The sequence below is a fragment of the Triticum dicoccoides genome, chromosome 7B (genome assembly GCF_002162155.2).
Source record: "Triticum dicoccoides isolate Atlit2015 ecotype Zavitan chromosome 7B, WEW_v2.0, whole genome shotgun sequence".
In the NCBI taxonomy this organism is placed as follows: Eukaryota; Viridiplantae; Streptophyta; class Magnoliopsida; order Poales; family Poaceae; genus Triticum; species Triticum dicoccoides.
In genome coordinates this window covers 14,584,939-14,591,510 of record NC_041393.1, presented here as the reverse complement: position 1 = coordinate 14,591,510, position 6,572 = coordinate 14,584,939, and positions in this window count along the sequence as shown.

Genomic DNA, 6,572 nt, shown 5'->3' with positions numbered 1-6,572 from the left:
TCACACGGATGAGCCAAGCCGCTGCAGCCCCCACCCCACTGCACCTGGTGAGTGGAGGCAGCCTGCATCCCATCGGCCGCCTCGTCCCATCTCTCGAACCCAGAGTCGCCGGATCCCGAGAACCTCGTCGTCGAGGAGTCCCCGGTCTCCGCCTTGCGCTTCCAGGCATGAGAATTGAAGCCGCGGCCGCGACCACCATCGAAGCGACCAGCACCACGGCCATGGCGCCCCGCGCCGAATCCGTCCCCTCTCATCTCAGGAATGCTATCCACTCGAGGCACAACGGGTGTAGATGGCAGGGAAGAAGAAGCAACTACTTGAGAAAACGAGCGGGCATCGCCATGGATTTTCCCCTCCCACCATGAGAACGATTGCCGAACACTAGATCTAGCAGGTGGGGGGCGTCCGAGAAGTGGGAGAAACACTCGTCGAGATCTAGAATGGGGGGAATTGGAGCGGCTGGGCGCTTAATACCTGCCTCAGCCCCCGAAACCCTAGCGTCGCTCGATCCATGGCGGTTGGATCTCTCATCCACCACGTGGCGAGCATCGGTCTCATGGCGGACCGGTCCACGCCCCAGCACCCCGGCCCAGCTGTCAGGGTCGGCGGAGAGCGTCGCGCGGGGGTTCCGCGTGCCCAATCCTCTCGTGAGCCGCAGCCGACGTGTCGCCCTTCTCTGTTGCTGCTGCGGTTGTACCGCGCGACGCTGCTGCCGCTCCGCCGATCGCCGCGGTCGTCGCCGGAATTCTGTCCCCGAACCCTTGCAAGGTGACACGGGAAGGAGACGATATCACCGATGTCGATAAACTCACCCTGTTGGAGAAAACGAGTGTCCACAGTTCCCCCGCGATCGTTGAGGAGAACGATGTGGAGGGCCTCGTGCCGAAGCCAGAGCACACCGACGGTCAGGGAGAACCGCCGCGCCGCCGCGATGTCCGCCGCGAACAGGACTCGCCAGCGCACGTCGCACGCTATCCCGGCGGACCAAGTTACTATTCAATCAAGCTGCATGCCATTATCCTCTCGTGTCATTTTTACTCTGCGGGCCGGTGCATTTCGGTATTAAAGCCGGTGCGCCCCGGACCAAAACCGCACCCGTACGTCGTCGACCCGACTTTACCCAGCGGGTGGTCACGAAGCAAACAAATGCTCGAGAAATATATGCAGGGATGTACATGTCGCTGAAACAGATGCCACGTCATGCAGAGGATAGACGCCATGGAGTCCTGCCGACGCACTACGAAGCTGGCCACGTGAAAATACAATGAATCTCGACGTTTTCGAATGGTATAATATGATCCTCGCCGTGAAATGTATGTAGCTTTGGTCCAGATCTGTTATGCTCGTCCCGGCATTTCCATTAAGACTGGAACCTACTACAAGCATGTGTCCGGCTACCCCCTATCGCTCTCGGCCCATCGCTGGCGTGTCCCATGCGTAATGACGCTGGCCAGTGGATCCATGTGCTGCTCTTCAATGCGGACGGAGCGCGGTCCTCCGCCGTGCCAGCAAGTAGACCGGCGCCCGGCAGCGACCCGCGCCGCTCTGCTGGACCTGGACCGCACCGGGGAGACTGGGTGGTTGGTGGCGGTGGGTTGTGGGGGTTGGCCTGACGAGGCGAGCATCCACATGTTCCACCTACCACACGCAGCGGGAACGGTTGGCGCATGTCGCGCCGGCGCGGTAGCCTGGTAGGGTGGTAGGGGGTAGGTGAGGGCATCTCCAGCCGTTGACCCTCAGGGGCGCCTAAAATCGCCGCCTGGGGATGAGCCGGCGCAAAAATTGGGCCTGGAGGCGAGTTGGTCCCCAGCCGCCGGTCCCAGGGCCGCCTCAGGCACATTTTAAAATAAAAGAAGTTAGGCGCAGTTCGGCTTAAACACGATAAAATTCGGCCAAACACGGTAAATTTCGGCACATTTCGGCGAAGTTCGCGAATTTTCATTACATAGCACATATACATAAACTAATCTAAAGGAAAAACTGGCTGTAGTCGCCGCCGTCGCCGTCATCGTCGTCGTCGGCTTTCTCCTCCTTGACACGGGCGCCCCTGCTGGACCCCTGCCCGGCGTCGCCATGGCGGACTGGTGGCGGCGCATCGTCGTCGTCGTCGTCGTCGTCGTCGCTGTTGCAGATGACGACGACTCCGCCTTCGTCGCGGCCGCTGATGAAGCTATGTACCTAGGGTAGGGGCATGGACCTGTCCTAAGTAACCTACCCAAGGACATCCCTAAAAGAAGTCACCTTTCAATCGACTTGGACGTATCCCACTCGACGGATTCAAGACACTCGACCACGAAGCAATCACTCGACCAAGATCCAACCACTCAACTGCCAGGAGATCTAAAATCACCCTGCACGCAAACGGTCGGTCATTAAGTAGTTTTTATGGTCATCATGGCACTTTATTAGGGGCGTTACCAGTAACCCCCAGTCTTAATGTACTTTAAATCCTACATTGCTGAGGGCTGGAGGGGCCTGGCGAACTCTATATAAGCCACCCCCCTCCTCAGTATCAAGGGTTCGCACCCCTATTATTCATACACACATAATTCAGTCGACTGCCTCCGGGCACCGAGACGTAGGGCTGTTACTTCCTCCGAGAAGGGCCTGAACTCGTAATCCTTGTGTGCTTACAACTCCTCCATAGCTAAGATCTAGCCTCTCCATACATACCCCCCTACATCACTGTCAGAGTTAGAACCACGACAGTTGGCGCCCACCGTGGGGCTAAGAGTCTTAGCACCTAGTTTGAGAAGTTGCGATTTTTTCCGATCTCTTTGATCATGGTTTCGGACGGAGCTTTGGTGGAGGGCCGCGAGATCCGTCTCGGCGCGCTCACGTTCATCGCCGACGACTCCGCTTGGCTTGAGGAGGCTCCACTCGACGTCGACGCGCTTCCTGTCCGCGGGGCGACGCACTTTCGCGCATGCGTCCGTGGTGTCCTCCTGCGGCAGCCGTCGACCCAATATCGGTCGGCTCCTGTGGCATCTCCCCGCCCTGTTTCTCGCCGGCGCAAGCGCTCCGGTCGGTCGAGGCTTCAGAGGTGGGTGAGACATGCGGTGGCCCGCCAGTCGGCCACCCCACAAGTCGCGGCAATCGAGCCCAACGAATCCCTCTACGACCTATTCGACCTGTCGACTGGCTCCGCAGAGACCGCATCCGAATGCGACAGCAGTGAACCAGCTGCAGAGGTTCTGGTGATCGATGGGCCACGCAGTCCTCCCAGTTTCCTCCGCGCTGATGGAGGCGTGGATGGGGGCGACCCGTCGCGTCCTCACGAGGAGTATCTCCCCGAGCCTCTCATGTCATTGCAGCGGGAGGAGCTTCGCCGCCGGAACATGGATGCACTCCATACTCCTATCGTTGGAGAAATCCCCGAGGCCCGAGCCTTGGAGGACTAAAAGCAGAGCATCAGTAATCGTACCGGGGTTGGAGGTAACAGCGTCTTCCATCTCTTGATCATCGTCCTTGGCAGAGATCTCCGAGGTGGCAGCACTACAAATTTCGAAAGTCAGTCAGCTTATTCAATGAGTCGACCAAGAGTCCGTCACGTTCGACAAAGGAAAACAAATTCTACTATTACCCAGAAATGGTGGGGACAGTCATCTTCATCTTGGGAAGAGCCTTGGGCGGCTTGGACGGCGTCACGTGTGGGTGCTTGGGAGCTTTTTCTGTCGGCGCTGGAGATGAGGTCCGAGGGCGCTTCGACGACTGCCCAACAGGGACAGTCGCCTTACCACGTTCCCGCGCAGGGTCGTGTGTAAGCTTGGATCGCCGTTCTGAGCGGGGAGGTTCGACTTCTTCCTCCTCCTCTTCACTAGAGTCGTCGTCGTCATCCCCCTCTCCTTCGCCGTCAGATTCCCACTCTTCTCTCTCGTCTCCACTTTCGCATCCGCTCGCCTCTCCTTCCTCGGCCTGCTCCTGTGCTCCATTGGGTGTCGATTACATCTCAGTAGTGGCCTAGAGGACAACAAACAAGACAAAAGTCAATCGACTGATCCAAAGAGAACAAATAAAGAAAGCAAGATCACATTTGGAAACGCAATGTCAGACCTTTTCCACTTCGTATGTTTGGTCGAGTGGAGGAATCCTCCTGGATCCTCGGGGGTTGTCCTTGTTCCTTGTGATACTCGACAGCCACCCTTCCAACATCTCATCAGTGACCTCCTCTGGGTGAATCCGAGTGGTGTCTTCGAGACCCGAGTACAGCCACATCGGGTGGTCACGAGCCTGAAGCGGTTGGATGCGCCTCCGAAGGAAGACTTCCAACAAGTCCATGCCAGTCACACCCTCGCGGACGAGCTGAACCACTCGACCGACCAGCACCTTGACTTGCGCCTTTTCCCCCGGCGTCGCTTTCAGAGAGGCAGGTTTTTGTGCTCGATTCAGAGAAAAAGGGGGAAGCCCAGTCGACTGTCCTGGGGTCACCTGGTCTTTACAGTAAAACCAAGTTGACTGCCACCCACGGACTGACTCAGGAAAAGTGATAGACGGAAAGGAACTTTTTCCCCTCATCTGGATCGCCAGGCCCCCGCATAGCTGGATCACCTGCGTCCGTTCGTCACTCGACTTGGCCTTCTTGACCGACTGAGAGCGGCAAGTGAAGATGTGCTTGAAGAGTCCCCAATGGGGGCGGCAACCCAAGAAGTTTTCACACAAGGAAACGAAAGCAGCAAGATACACAATAGAATTGGGAGTAAAGTGATGGAGCTGCGCTCTGAAGAAGTTCAAGAAGCTCCCGAAAAAAGGATGAGGAGGCAAAGAGAATCCACGATCGATATGGGTGGTGAGGAGGACGCACTCACCATCAAGAGGCTGTGGTTCGACTTCTTTCCCCGGGAGGCGCGCAGATTCGTGGGGAATGAATCCTCCCTCGACCAGATCATCGAGATCATCCTGCCGAATCACCGACGGCATCCAGTCGCCCTGGATCCAATCCTTGGGTAGAGCAGTCCTCGAGGAAGATCCGCCCCGAGCGGACTTCTTCCCCTTCCCCTGCACCGCCGCCTTCTTCGCGCGCTCCAGAGCCGACGTCTTCTCCTTCACCATCGTCGCCGGCGAAGCTCGAACAGACCTACGACACCAAGGTGAGAGCGGAGGTGGCGGAGGATCTTGTGAAGGAAGGGGAAAAAGTGAAGGCGCACTGTTCGGGGGTCCCGAGCCGGCAGCTTATAAGAGGTCGCTTCCGAGTGGCTAACTGGTAGGCCCAGGCAATCCCGTCAAATCCGCAACATGCGCGCGCGGTACGTGGCGAAAAGGGTGGCGCGGGGATCGAGGAGCTTCCGTCCTATCCCATCCGATTACTGCGTCCGCCCCCGTCCCGCGCGCTTCCTGAAATTCAAATCCCGCAAAATCCGTGGGCCGCAGAACAACTCGTCAAACAGAAGATCCCTTTCACACCGTCTCTCGGAACTTCACAAGTAAAGAAATTCACTCGACAAGAGGCCAAGAATGGATCAAGGCGACTGAAAAAAGTTGACGACGTCATCCGTGACAATTGATCCAAAACAAGACGTTCATATAACATGAAGAACCAGTCGGAAAGATCCCCAACTCCTTCCCCACTCGAACCTCGATCCATTCGGGGGCTAATGATGAAGCTATGTACCTAGGGTAGGGTACTTAGGGCATGGACCTGTCCTAAGTACCCTACCCAAGGACATCCCTAGAAGAAGTCACCTTTCAATCGACTTGGAGGTATCCCACTCGACGGATTCAAGACACTCGACCACGAAGCAATCACTCGACCAAGATCCAACCACCCGACTGCCAGGAGATCTAAAGTCACCCTGCACGCAAACGGGCGGTCATTAAGTAGCTTTTATGGTCATCATGGCACTTTATTAGGGGCGTTACCAGTAACCCCCAGTCTTAATGTACTTTAAACCCTGCATTACTGAGGGCTGGAGGGACCTGGCGAACTCTATATAAGCCACCCCCCTCCTCAGTATCAAGGGTTCGCACCCCTGTTATTCATACACACATAATTCAGTCGACCGCCTCCGGGCACCGAGACGTAGGGCTGTTACTTCCTCCGAGAAGGGCCTGAACTCGTAATCCTCGTGTGCTTACAACTCCTCCATAGCTAAGATCTAGCCTCTCCATACATACCCCCTACATCACTGTCAGAGTTAGAACCACGACAGCCGCGTCGACGCTCTGCGAAGCGAAGCAGGGCGGCGCGTTGGCGCTCCTTCGCCTTCTCCAGGCACTCCTTCTCCATCGCTATGGAGTCCCTGCGCGCCCATTCCAGGGCCGCGTCATCGTCGTCGAGCTCCGTCGTCACCGGCGTGGCCGGCTCCTTCTTCACCGGCACGAGCCCCGGCTCCGTCTTCACCGGCGCGAGCCCCGGCTCCGTCTTTGGCTTGACGAAGCGCGGAGGAGGAGCCGACGAGTAGGGGCGCCGGTCGCCCTCGTTGATGACGATGCCGGCGCTGCGAGTGCGCCGGCCGAGCAGCGTCTCCGCCCCGGGCTCGGCCTTGACGCCGAGCAGGGCCGGAGTGCCGGAGGAGTGCGATGAAGATCGGGAGGAGGAAGAAGAGGAGGAGGACCCGAACCTCCTTGGCGCCCAT